Consider the following 15,430-nt stretch of genomic DNA (forward strand, 5'->3'; position numbering starts at 1 on the left):
ATAGTATATGCATTTTTCTTAAAATTTGCCAGTGGAAGCAGATGGGGTAACAACTAAATAGTCATTATTCATTAGAGTTCCTGCAGGCAAAACTTATAAAATATACAGGATATAATATCAATTAATTTCCTGAAAAAAAAGTCTTTGCAGAAATTCTTTTTACATTGATTTTAGGAAAAATCTTTTAAAAACACCAAAAATAAGATAACACTGAAAAGTGTCTTCTGACACTGTTAATTATGTTTCTGTGTTGAGTTATTTCATGAACTGGAGGCATTTCACTATATAATAGAGTAATGAAAGCCCAACTGCTAGCACCCAGGAAGAAAATTCTGACTTTTCTTCACTGTCCTAGGACCCAGTACTTCACACAATATTCTTCACACCTGAGAAGGATGTTGATGATTTTCACAAAAAAATAAGAAAAAGGAAATTTTATTATGCATAACTAGGTTTTCCAAGTACTGTACATCAAATGAACCTTTTAGAAAATAATGAAGTCAAATCTGATATTAGTAGCAAAGTGGTAAATCAGTTCTAACTTACATTGATTTAATTCAGCTGAATTTTCAGTGAAAATCCTGGGTAACTGAAGCAGTATTTGGCTCACAGTTACCATCTTCATCTTATCATCTTCAAAGTCTGTTCCTGGTTCCCTGTTCCTCTAAAAATGTTTTCTTTTTTTTAATTTGGCTGAGAAGTGTGCACTAGTCAGGAGTATATTCTACCCTGTTCCCCAAAATCTGGTCTGGAGTCACAGACCTTAAAGGTCCCACTATTTTTCAAATCAAGATAAAACTCTTGAAGATCCCTGTGACTCCAGTTCAATGTGTCATCAGCAGGATTCTTCTGTGTTTCTAACAAACCGTATTAATTTTACTATTATAACACCCAACATTTGAATTTAATGGTATGTTAAGATCATGATATAGAAACTGCTAGTTTGGCACTATCCAGAGTTCTGATTATAAAAATACTTGGGGAAAATTGATCTACGTGAAGGAACCATATGACATCCATATGACATCCATACGACAGCAACCAGCTCATGAGTGACAGAGGGTGGTTTCAGCTCACTTAAACTCATGAATGCATTGCTTGGCCTTAGAAATTTCCAGATGGTGCCTTTGCAGACATGAGGAAGATAATCAGAGCATGGTTGAGGCTGGAAGGAGCCTCAGACAGGGCATCCTGTCTAACCTTCCTGGTCAAGCAGGTTTTTTCAGTGCAGGCTGTGCAGAATCATTTAAAGTGGGAAAGCCCAGCCTACAAGAACAGGTGCATTAAGAATCCCAGCTACTTCATGCAGGATTGACAGCACAGAGAGAACTACTCTGGAGACTATCTTCTTGGGGTGAAAACAGTAATGATACCTTGTATTTACTTACTTGGAAAGGATTGTTCATGGGTGTACCAATGGTATGGAACACAGTTTTAAGCTTCCCTTTTTGCAATACATATATTAAATCACCTTTTGGGAAGAAATGAAAGAAAGCCAGTAACAAACAATGATTTTTCTGTTTTTTCTTTTTAAATAAAAATCACAGAATGGACTTAAAGAAAAAGTATTTAGAAACTTTCATTCATTTGCCTCATTTCAAGAATAAAACAGAAAAAAAATCTATTCCTTCAAGATAGTTTATACAAAACCAATTCTACAACTATTATAAAATATTTTCATGCTAAGAAACCTGTTACCTTAGCCCTCTGGTCAAACTGCTAAGGTACCAATATTCAGAAAATACCCACTTTTGTAGAACATTTGAAACAACAGTGTTTTCCTTTGGTAATTTCCAAATTATCAAACTGCAAATGATAGAGAGCTAGTGAAAGAACTACTAAGAAAGAGAACTAATGCCTTTCCATATTTTGCAAGGAACGATGGAGGAGAATGACATTTTAAAATCATCCCTCACTCAACGACAAACTAATGAATCATAATTAGACAAAGTTCTTCAAAGCTTTACCAGTTTAATTTTTTCTTAGGATTTCTTTAGACTGACTACATCTAAGGACAATACAGAGAGGTTTTTTTTTTCTTTTTGGTTTATTATTCTGAATAATAGACACCTCATTCAGACAGTAAAGAATCAGTGTTGACAATCCCTTAATTATCAGAGCCTTCAAGGGATTTACAAAGCCCTATTGGCTGCCTTTCACAGCTAATTGCAGCTCTATTTTCCTGCCTTCTGTTTTGTTTTCAACACAGTGAAAGAAAACAGTCACAAAGTTATCGAGGATCCTAGTCAACGAGCTGCATCCTTGAAAAGCACCAGAATCTGGAGAAGTGAATTAAAAGACAAAATTAGCTGTGCCTAGTTCCTAATTGCATCTACCAGTTACTCATCTCATGGCTTTGGCTGAACTTTTTTCACCCTTCTGCCTCAAGTTTTTATTGCTGTAAAATATGCACAACATTTCCTCATTCCTGTTTCTGGGACAGAGAATGCTTAAGTCGTGGTGCCTCACAGTGCTTTGAATATGCAGAATGCTATGTCAATTACATATATTTTCAAAGAATCAAAGAACTTCTGTATTTAGAACATTTTGAACTTTGAATTAAAAGAGCTTCCTAGTGACAGGCTGATCAGGGGAACTTGTCACTGACAAAACTGCCCTACTGTAAATTTAGGAAATGAAGGAAACTGTTTGGGGTCCCACAGTACTCAAAGTAAATTTCTGGGAATTCATCTACTGATTTCAAATGGGGAAAGAGACTAAGAGTAACTGAACTCATGCATATTTGAAAGCCACTGTTTTAAATACTGGCTTCTTATCAAAAAATGCTTATACTGCACTTTCCTAGTCAAACTTGCTAAATAAAAATAATTTCTGGCTAGGGAAAGATTTATTATAGAATTTATTAATATGATTTGCATCTACATCGATATAAATAGGGAAACGAAGCCTTTCCAGGACATAAGTATTTGTCTCAAAGGGATAGTGATTTACGTTAACGATAATAAGCTGGTTATCTTGCTCAAATTAAACTTATCTGAATATTAAAAATTTGATTTGACAATGATGTGTTACCATTTTTGTTCAATCAAACTGAATGCAGCAGTGAATACAAGTGTATTCACAAGTGAAGGCAAGTGAATACAGAGTAGAATTGAAGAAAATGAAATTTGTTAGATTTGCCATGGGCTGGTTAAGGAATCCTCATTACACTACTTGATGGTATTTTTCTGTCACCAATATATTGGGAATGTGGTTACTTGTATCCATCAAGCAACAAAAAAAAAATATTTATGAATCAAAAAACTTACAGGAAGTAAGTTACACAACCCATTTAAAAACTATGCCTAATCTTAAAACAAAGGGGACTCATATTTCTGTTTACTGTCTAACCTTCTGTAGAGCACAGGAAAAGATGAATAATGTAAAAAGGATTAATTGTCATAGGAAATTAATAGCAAACTTTCTCATTTGTTATAAAACTTTCTGTCACAAAAGGAAGAAGAGGGAGGAGAAAGAGACAAAGGGAAAAGGAGACACCTATTGAATAAATTCTAAATATCAACACTAAACTTCAGCTACAGGAAAATTACAGGAGTACTCTGCAATGAGATGATGTGGAAAAGAAAACAGGAAGAATGTGAAGGACCAGGAATAAGCACATAAGAAAGTTTTGTCTCAAACATTCTGTTGTGACAGGGAGGTTGTGATTGGAAGAGAGAGTCCTGTGGAGATGGGGCTGAGTTGTTCTGAGCCAGCTTCCTTTTTCAGTTCCTGGGCTTGCAATTCTGTCCTGAGAATCAGGCTCTGTGTGCTTGTGCCTTGAGAAGGATTGAGTCCTGGACACCTCTCTAAAAAGGGCTTCAGGGGCTCATGGGCCCTCCACTCCACACAACTCATTTCCTGGAGTGCTCCAAAAGGCTGACTGCATGCAAGAACAATATGGTGTGAATGACACGAAAAAATTATTTTATGTAGGAGGTATGTAGCAGGTAAATTAGAAAAGGAAGTTGGTAGGCCCCATGTGCTCTTTTTTTGTTGCTACCAGATCCAGACTATCCATGGTGGCAGGAAGGATCTAAGTACTGGTGATCTTTTCCTCTCCCTTTCTCTCCTTTTCATCTTCATTCTCTCCTCTTCTGTTTCATCCTGGCAAGTGAGGTTACCACATTCTACCCCTTACTCCATACCTGAACTCTGTTGCGAGAGTTGGAAGCTTGTTAAAGTTTGCTCAAGAAGTTGAGAGCTTGTTGGCCAACACCTCTACAATTAAATAAATTAAATAGGGTGCTAGTTGCCAGATTTAAGACAATTACACAATAAAGCCTAAGATTTCCCTGACAGGTGTCTTTGTTCATCCAGATGAGAATTTATAACCAACACCTCGCTTGCTTCCAGTTTGTGACAGTGAGTTAAATACAAATTTGTGAATTTTCTTAAAGAAGGAAAAATGGATTTTCAAAGCATGCACTGAAGAACTTCTCTTTTGATTACCAATACAAGAAACTTCAAAAATATTAACTAAATTTACTCTGAATTAAAAAAAGGGTTGTGTCATCACTGGATGGATTTCCTTATTCTACTTATAGAAATCGAAGCTGTCTAACAACAAAATTCCAAATAGAACACAAAGCTCAAAATAAATCTGTTAAGTGGGAATTGTATTCACTTGTCAACTGTGCAAGTTTATCCTCTCAATTAACAGTTGTGCTTATGAGCCAAAGAGAAATTAATGAATTTTCAGGTGATTTGCTAACACTTCTGACAATCAGTTCACCCTCTTTATCAACTATGCCAAAATAGAAAAATAAACCACCAAATAACAAAAAACAAAAAAAGAAACAAAACCCCAAACACTTTCTGCCTTTGAAATCTTTTCTCTCTCTTCTGTCCCTGTAAGTGTTGGTGACATCATCATCTTGACTTTTTTTTAGTGGCAGGAATGGTACCCATACCTAGGATAAATTTCTTCCTTACTTTTGTGTTCCACTTGCAATAAAAAAGACAACAAATATATTGCAAAGTATGCAATTATTAATATATATGATCAATGTAAATTATTACTATATGTAGCATCAAATATTAACACAAGGATTTAAATAAATGGGTCTGTGACTGTAAACAAATTATGGGGGAATCTGTCTACATCTACAGTACAACAAGCACATGATTGACAAAATAAATGTGCGCATAATTTTATATCTGTCTATTTATATAAAAACAGCCACAGGTTCTGGCTGTTATTTAGATGCTTCTGTACTCAAAAAAAATGCATTCTTTGAATTGCCAACAAGAATAAAAATAATACTCCTTAAAACAAATTCCAAACTATGATGCATTTTCTTTCCAAGATAACTTTTTTTCTCTCTTTTTCTATTCACAAAAATCTTGTCACTAAGAAAACAAAACTATGATTTTATAACATATTTACATTCAAATTTCACTGTGCTATGACCTGACAGAAAATTTTATTCCTTGGTAAAGCTATCACAGGTTTTCATGAGGCAGACTTCAAAACCTGATTCTTTTAAGCACTTCATTATTACAGTGGAAAACCTGATTCTTTTAAGCACTGGTGTGCATTTTGTAAATGTGTATATTGAATATATAATTTCAGATAGGGGAAGGTTCTGGCCAATTGGAGAACACACTGCTTCATGACAACAATCAGTTTTTAAGGTTTTCATATTTATTTCATGAAAGGAGACAGTAGCCTTTTACTTACAAAATCTGCTGCACAAGAAATGGTCATTTCAAAGGCTGTTTCTGCTCTTGGATAGTATTTTTCTTCTCTCCTATTTCTATAATAAAAATTTTAAAAACTAGTAATATAGTAGTCTACGTCCTTGAATCGTACTGGTTAGCTTGATGTACATTAACTGTACAACTTGTGTTCCATTCTGAGCTTCTTTTTGGAGCTGTTTGTCTTCCTCCCCCATTGCTTCAAATCAGATTAAAAAAAAATTAATTATAAATTATTTTTCTGTCCATATCTAAAGTCTACAAAGGTCAGATGTTGCAAAAAAAAAGTATTAAAAAAAAAATCAGGAAATAATGATCCAAGGTAGCACTTCAAAAAATAACTGAAGAAATAAAGAAATAAAACCCCAAAGCACAAAAATAAATGTAATTTTGTTGTGCATCATCAAGAGTTCCTAGGACTTCCTGGTGCAGAAAAATGCAGGTAATTCCAAATTTGTTAAGGTAAGCTTTGGGATGAGCTTGGTACACCCAGTCAACTCTCTACTCAGGGTTAACTTTTACAGAGAACTCTATAAAAGAAAACTATGACCTTTAGGATTGTTTATGAAGAATCAGTATTTCTGAGGTTTTTAAGAGTCTGAATGCTTTGGGATTCTGTGGGGATGGTTACACATTTATTTCAAAACACACAAAAATAATTCTATTTTTCCATTTGGTACAGTTTTCACTGTTCTTCAGTTTCTTGCATGTCCCTGTGTGGTAGGTGTCAAAACTGGTTGTGACTGAATATGAAGTCATGTTCATTCATGGAGTCCACTGGTTTTCACAAGGGGCAGCTGACTATATTGACAAGTGTCTTAGAGATCATGGGAAGCACGAGTTCCAGCTGAAGCCTGACAGTGGAGGTAGCATTTCCCTATTTTTTCTGCACAGGTACACCAAGTACATAAAATGCTCCCAGTGCTTAAATTTAGCATTTGCAAATATATCATATTAAATTTTGATGTAATTTCCAGCAATAGAAGGAATAGCAATTCCAGTGATTATTTTGTCTGTCAAGTTGCTGGTGCCTCTTTCCCACAAGACAGTTGTGATCCTCTATTGAAGTGCTACTGATCAGTTCAAATCATACAGACAGGAAACACTGTTCAGCATGCCAGGGAAAACAGCTCCATTCATCTATATAGTCCTTCCTGTCTAGCAAATTAAATAGCATTTCTGCCACCCTTTCCCCTGGAACTTACAGTGAGAGAAGATGCAGGTTGCTGCCTAACCAATGATGGATTGACTCATACACTTTCTACTCCTTCACAGCGACAGCATGGATTAAGCATAAATAGAGGACATGGAATTTCTCCCTAGTGCTGATCTGCTCTGGAGTTGCAACACTGCCTTTACAGTCAGCGTGTTCACTGCCTTCTGTGCCTGGGTTTAGGGCTGGGGGCTTGTTCAGAGTACAGCTGGAGTACTGCTCATTCTTGAGATCAGCTCCTTCTAATGGACTGCTGTTCACTGGCAGCCAGAAACTTTCAGCCTCTTGCTAATGTACAGAACATAAAAAAATAGAAAAAAATCACCAAACAATCAGCACTCTTAGCAAAATTCTTAGTTAAATCACAGTATTCACAGGACTTGTCCTAAGATAGCTCATGAGCCAGAGTAGACTTTCCACTCATTTCTAATATCAAACCATGTTTTCAGGGCAGCTATTAAATAATTTGTGCATTTTTACAGGTTGTCAAGCACAGGAAGGAGTTAAAAAGCAGTTTCTTTAGACAGACTTTTTCACTGCTGGAAAGTTCTGTTTCTCTGCCCATGGGTCTGTATTTTCTCCCATTTGGTCTTGTTTGAAAATTTTTGAAGATGAAAATAAATACCTAGTAGAAAGACCGATTTTGCTTTATTACACTCAGGAGGAAAGTCTTCACAATTTTAAAATTTTGAGATTTCAGGGTTTCAGTAGGAAATGACAAGCACATAGAAAATACTTCAACTGGCAGGCTTGTACAGTATACAGAATCATTGAAAAAATGGACAGCTTTGAGAGGAAACGTAACAGCTTCATCTGCTTATTGGTGATACAGCACTTATGGAGGTATATATCAGATGGCAAATCTCACTAGAATACCATCTCCCAGCTGCAATATTAATCCCCTGAAGTTTCAGGGTAACAGACTAACAGAGGTCTGTTGAAGCTGTTTCAGCCATTTCCCTGTTAGGCTTTTTCAAACCAAAGGGCGTAGGTGCTCACTAGAAGTCAAAAGGCAATAAGCAAGGAGGGTCATGCAGCTGATCCAAATGAGCAATGATGGGTCATTCCTACAGAATCTGCAGCAGAAGGAAAAAAAGGTCAGCAGTTTTAGATGTTCTGTTGTATGAGCTGTGTTGATAAGATTTTTATTTCTGCACAAGCTTGACTTTGAGAATGTGTAAATACCAAAGGAAGACATTTCAGATGTGGGCTTCCTGACTGATCTGTAGCTGTCTGATATGGATTACCTCTAGAGAGTCGAAGCAAATAGCAGCTGGTAGGGTGCCTGTTGTTTGAGAGACACCTCTTCTCAGAGTCAGGAATGGCTGATTTCTACTCAGGTTACTGCAGGTTCTCTCACATTTGGAAAAGTCAATATTTCAATAATCTGTGTTGAAAAGGTGGACTAGCAGTGGCCCTTCTCTTCAGCTGCTGGTAGTAAATTCCACAGATTCTTCAGGGAAACATATCTCTGGACCAGCGTAACGCCTAAATCCAGATCTACCATAAAAACTTGATAACTTGCTTATCACATATATTTTCATTATGACTGCAGTCTGAGAGCCTGGGAAGTCCTTGGAATTATTTTGTCCATTGTTTCATGTAAAAAAATAAAAAATAAAAAAAAACTCTTCCAGCAGTAGAATCTCAATCTCCCTTGAACCAAGTTCTCAAGTGTCATTTAGAAGGGATAGATAGGAACTATAAGTAGGTGACATATATTCACATGGCTGAAGTATTGGCCTGTATAAACCAGACAGCATGTAAGGCTCCTCTGTGCCAGACCAATTCTTCAGTACAGTGTATATATAAACTTTTGTCTGGTCCAGAGATACTCAGAGTCAGTGACAAGCTTGCACTGTCTTAGTTGCCACAGTTGAAAGAGAGTCTGCCTGCCATATCATTGGGAGCAGTGGTCAGTCATTTTGGCCATGATCAGTGAAGAAAAACAAGCTCTTACTACACAAATATTATAAGAGCTTATGGGGTTGGGGTTTTTTTTCACTTTTTGGTAGCTGTGATTTCAATAACAGCTGCAATTACAAAACAGAGAATAACTATTTAGACTTTATTTACCTAAAACATCTACTTATATCTATACTGAATAAACCAAAGGTCATACACCTTTTTCCGAATTAGATATTATAAAACTAACATGTCTGGAAACTGTCCAAATTAATTAACAAGTGATTGGTGAAAAAAATATGTAAAATGAAATGTCACTTACTTGTAGTCCTTTGGAACCTTGTTTACCTGGTGAAATGTTAAGGTAGATGACCCTTGCCCCCAGAACATCTCTAGGTTTCCTGTAAATGGTCTTTCTAAACAGAAGACTGAAATGAGGTTTTATGAAAAATAAAATTTTTATGTAAAATGAAAGTAACAACCTTTGAAGCTCAGATTTATGACACAATTTAAGAGACTGTAAATCCTTGGGAATCTTAAGGTACTATAAATAATACATATATTACAATACTGCAACTTGATTCCCACAGTGGCCTCAACTCACATAGACAGTCTTTAGATATTTATAAAATAATGAGTCAGTACATTTGCAGCTTGAACAACAGAAGCCAGAACTATTCTCACTTTCTTCATATTCTTTGTCCATGTTTACAGTGAGGACATGTAGGCTCAGAAAAACTTACAATACTACTATACTCTAGGGAGTTACCCCTAATAAAATATTCTATTTGTATTTTTTCATCACTTTACTTATACTTATTTTTAACACTTGATCAGTCATTCTAAAGACCAGGAGCAAGCCTCTTACTTAGGGCAAAAATTTCACAGTGGAGCTGGTCAATTTAAAAAATGCAGTACACTCAGCATTTAAATTAACATGACTACAAAAGAGCTTTAGTCCTTAAAGTTTTATGTTTTAGTCCTTAATAACCATGGCAATTACAAGTGGAAAAAACCTATAATACCTCTATTAATAAAGATAACCAAAACAAAATGAATACTGTTGGGGAGCCACCTGCAACCACTGCAACAATAAAGTTTCTTCAAAAAGGCAAACATGAAAATAAATTTCCAGCTATTCCAATATATCTTTGGCTCCCTAACTCCAAAAATCACACAGTTGCCACCATCAGGGTTGAACTGCAGTCTGTTATAAGAGTACCCAAGGCAGAAATTTTAGATATTATTCTGAAAACCTGCTGATACACTGCAACTATTTTGAGATCAGGTACGTACCAAGAGACTGGAAAAATAAATTTTTGACCTAAAATGTGCACAGTAAAGCCAGAGAGAAACAAGTAAAACAATGAAAAATAACACTTTGTCAAGGCAGGAGAAAATTTAACTATTTCTAACAGTAGGAAATAGCTTTATTTCAATTGCATTTAGTTTGGATTAGACAGGTTATTGAAATCAATAAGGTTGTGAAAATACAGCTTCTTCAGCATTGTAAAAATATGAGTTTTCACACACTGTTCTCAGAAATTAACAAAGCTAAAGCCTGAATTAAAAAAATGTTTTAGCAAGCTGTTAGCTTTCTGTACTACTTACAAACTGTGCAAGCTTTAAGTAACAGCATATGTTCTGACAACTACAAGATATTGGAAATCTATATTTAAAATTAATATTTTCAGAAATACAAAACTTTCCATGGTTTGGACACTTTTTAACCGTATAGTGACAAATATTATTAATTTCTGGGCATACTCATTGCAGTGGTTAAGTTCATGTTAAAACTGTTTAGAACTTGATATTTTGCAAACTTGAAGGAAAACTCCACCTAAGACAATGTTAACCTGACCCAAACTGGCACGACTGTAGAGAGTCAAAGGAATTGACTTATAGTAGTCAAAGTAATATTCAAAGTAATAGTCAAAGTAATATTCAGCTTTGTGTAACAGTTTTTATTCTAGGCATAAAATCAGCTAAACATGTATTTCATTCACAGACTATGTTATAAGTTACCATTAAGAATATTTCTTACTTCCCAAAATTTCAAGAAAAAGGAGTTTATGGAGTAAATAAATTTAAAAAGATACCTAAGTTTCTTACTGTGCTTATAATTAAAGCTTTTTTTTTTTTTTTTTTTTGGAATTCACACAAGTAATGTTATTGTATATCAAAATCAACATAGATACTTAATGTTAGATTTACAGTCTCATGGTCCAAAACTGCACAAACAGACATTTAGACTGTATTTTGTAGAGTAATATTATATACTATTAATTATATTCTATACCTAGTCACCATGACATAAGTATGAAAGACATTTAAAATTAAGTTACTAGGCTGAAGATGAGAGACCATTTCTTTCAAGTATGGAAATTTATGATAGATACTTTGTCCTTTTAGATGGTTTAATTCTCTCCAATGTGTAGAAGGAATCACAACATCTATCTTTGAGAAGGTGAAATCCGAGGATAGCTGTTATTAACAGACAGAAGGAAGCAAAAAATATCCCTGATGATATAAAATTAACATTTTACTGCAAAATTTCTAGAGAAAGCAAGTAGAATTATTGATGCCAGTAGCTAACAATGAAAGTAGGGTACAGAATATTAACAAGCTTGAAATTCTTACTTGAGATGTGCTCTCCTACACACAACTAGTAAATTTGTAACAAATCAATCTTAGAGGATACAAAATTTAAGAAAAAAGAGACACATTCCAATTCATTAGAAATATAAAGTTTCAGAATATTGTGTATTAAACTAATATCTAGATTAATCAGGTATTTCTATTTCCTATTCTATTTTTAATGAAGTAGAATCAGTTAAATTCATTGTTTGACTATTGCACAATATGCTATTTCTGTCTTGGAGTTATTTACAGCAGGAAAAGACTTATCCTGCCTTTTCTTTCCCATCATATACAGTAGAAAAAAAACTGCTTTTAGGTGTTAGGAGATATTTTTAAATTGCCTTCAACTCTAATTTTTTGTTGACTTACGTTCCAAACACGTAATTACATGTTTGTTGTTCAAATCTCACAGAAATCTTTAAAACTGGTGTATACAAGAAAACTGTTATTTGAATGAGAAATTATCTTTTACAGGAATTAGTTCAGTGAAATAAAATTTTCTTGTTAAATACTGATGCAGACCTCTTGTAGCAATACTTTTACCTGTTCTAGTCCAGAGGCTGTGCCAAAAAGCTTAGTCTCCTCTTGACCACCTGTATGCCTCACAATGGTTTAAAATTGCTACAAAATACCTGAGCACTCCCTCAATTCTGGGCAAAACTTAATCAAGCAGCTGTAGAGGCAGCATTACCATAGAACAGAACAATGCCTTCAAGTGCAACTTGATTCAATAACTATTAAGCTGCATACAGATAAAAAATATTTGTTAGTGATTATCCTGTTGTACTAATTTGGAAATGTCAGTCATATGAATGATCTTTTCAGGCTTTGCCTCCATTTTCATTAGAATTTAGGAGATTATTTGGCTCACCTGTGCATTATCATTCCCAGTAAACCTTTTGCATGTGTTCCAACTCTCAAAAATTGGAAAGTTTTTGGTGTTTGAATGATAAAGCTAATCTTAAAAAGCCATCTGAATAATCAACTAATGAAGAATTTCTGAGCTTGATAACAAGTGTGGGAAGATAACAGAAGAGCCCACCTCTGCATTTTCTTGATAGCTAGAAATGGAAAACCAAGTGTGGTGAAAAGATATGATATGAGAGGAAGATCTGTCAGAAATGTGAAATTTTAATCCATACAAGTACCAATGAAACTTGCACACTCTGAAGATAATGGTTATGCTGCCATTCAATTCTGCATAGAGGCTTTCTGCTTTGCTTAGTGTCCTTGAAGCAAAGGTAATTGGTTTTTTACTCTCCTGTGAGCATAATGTGGTATATGATTGCTCTCACCCCACAGGGAGAACACATCACACACTAATTGTATTGGCAAATCAGAATCAAATTGTGCTAATACATTCAAGGCTACTAACAGGGTTCATCTATTTAAAAAGCTCTGTAGGTCTTATCTGTCCAAATACGGAATTTTCCTTGACCTGGAATATCATGTCAATAATTAAAATATAATAGTTGGATGATAGATGAAGTTTATACAGTGTTTCAGTAATCTCATAAAAAAAGGACATACATTTTCAGAACCTATTACGAACTCTTTGATGGGGACAATTTCAGTTTCACTGCAGTATCTTGCAAGCTCTGTTTCATGGCAATCTATTTTATTAGTGATTACATTATTTCTGAAAATAATGTCATTTAAATTATTGTATAACTTGATTTTTCATTGGTAATATTGCAACTTGTAGCTCTTTTTTTTTTGTTTATAGATTATTATTAATGATTATTTTGTTATCCTACTATTGTGTCTGTAACATATTACAGTGGAGTGAGGGAAAAGAGAAAATAACTACATATTCTCCTTGACCTTCATAATGTAAAAGTAGTAGGTTTTGTTTATTTCCTGACTTGAATAAATAAAAGGATCTTCTGTATTTATTTATATTTAAACCATTGTTCTGGCTTTATTGTGGATGAGATAAAGGGAGATCTTGTCTGTAAAGCTATCTCTGTTCAGAAATTCAAGCTATAAAAGGACAGGTGTAATAAGGAACAGGATGAGTGCAGCATTGCTGTGGTTCAGAACACAAACATCCAGTTTAGGTTAAAGGTAGAACATAGGTATATTCTACTGCATAGTGAGAATAAAGGAACTTCACCTCAGCACAATAAAAGAGATTCTGGAAGTAACTCAGATGCAAGTGAAAAATCCCAAACAATATTTCAAATTTAACATGTTAAATTTGCTTTTGTCGCAGTCATGTGAAAATGGTCATATTTTATAACTTATGAACAACTTGATTCTGAAAAATTCTCAACAGAGCTCCAGGAACATGTTTTTCATATTCTGATCTGACTGTCCTGACTGAGAAACTTCATTGCTCAGAACCACTTAAGTTCAAGATCTAAGAATTATATAAACTTGCTTCATTATGGAAAAACATAAGTGAAATGTGTGTGCCCTTCTCAATGTGCTTTTATTTGGGTTACTGGTACTAATCATATAGCTGCATCTCCCCTCAGGCATAATTTGAAGGTTTTTTCAGTCAGAAGAGATAATTTTTCTGTGAACTCACATGTAAATTATATATATTAAAATAAAAAAGAAAGAACCTGAATCTTCTACCACTGATATTCTGCCACAAGTAAACAGCTACCCTACAATGAATTCAACACACTCTCATTTTGGTTTTGTAGCACTTCATGTATATTTTATTAATTCATCTATCTTCACACGCAGTAGATAGGTAGAATTTTAATTTTGGCCTATGTTACTTCCAGGTAGTGAATGTATTGTAGATTAATTCTTCCCTGTTGCTTGACCAAAAGTTAAATAACATGATTTTTTTCTAATTTTATGATCTTATCTTGTGCTTATTGAAGCTCTATGGGAAACATAAATCACTAAGGAACAGCAAACAGATTATTTCCATGATGACGACTATTCTTGTCACCTTTAGCAGTGCTTCCAAACAGTGAAAAAATTAATAGTAAGATAGATCACTGAAGCCATCTACTTGGACGGGGACACATATCCTTTGATTATACTTTCTGAAGGATTCTGAGAAATTTTAATCAAGTCAAAGCACTTTCAAATCTAAATAAAATAAAATAATTTCTCTGTTAAGCATCTCTGAGGGTTTCTTTTCTCTTGGGTCATGTAGCTCACTCAGTGCTTAAGTATCTGTTACTTATTTCAGTGCAAATGTACATCTGATAAAGGAACATTTGAAAGACATCTCCCTTTAATGAAAGACAGATACCTGCAACTACTGCACTAACTGACTAAAATATAGATGATGTACAAAAAAGATAATATCTCAACAGTAGTAATAGAATGTCAATTAGAAATCAAAATTGTTTTGAACTCTTGGCAGCAGTAAGCAAACAAAACCCATCTACCTCACTTTAAGAAAAAGGTCCCAAACTTCCAAGTAGACCTCAAGGTTTACTACTACACGAAGATTTGTACACCTGAACAAATTTGCTGTGACCTGGTAAGCAGACTCAGGTGTCACATCAAATTTGATGCGGAGAGAGAAGCAGTTGTCCCATACCAAAGAGGAAGTTGGGGGATCTTACAAGGTTCAGGTATCTGATGTATCTCCATATAAAAAGACAGCATGGTCTTCCAAGTATGACATAGGCTAGCTTCTTAATCTGCTATCTCAGTAAATGGCTGCAATGTGCTGTACAGTCATCTTCTGTTTGAAAAATAAAGGTGATCAAGCTCTTGCACTTGGATTCTATTTCTAGACTATCTTGAAATGTCTGTATTACACAAAATAAGTTAAATAAGTCTTTAATCCTTAGTTTTTTGGTTAAATAGAGACTAAACAAGTTGGTTTAGATACATATACAACAGTAACCTGAAAGATAAATTCTTTGCAGGCACCACAAACCAAAAAAGAAAAACCAAAAAAAAAAAAAAAAAAACCAAAAAAAAAAAAAAAACAAACCCAAAAAGCCCTCTCACTGCAGAGCTGCATGGAAATATTAGGTAGACTACATAATA

This window comes from Poecile atricapillus, chromosome 2, assembly GCF_030490865.1.
Source record: "Poecile atricapillus isolate bPoeAtr1 chromosome 2, bPoeAtr1.hap1, whole genome shotgun sequence".
NCBI classification, from domain to species: domain Eukaryota; kingdom Metazoa; phylum Chordata; class Aves; order Passeriformes; family Paridae; genus Poecile; species Poecile atricapillus.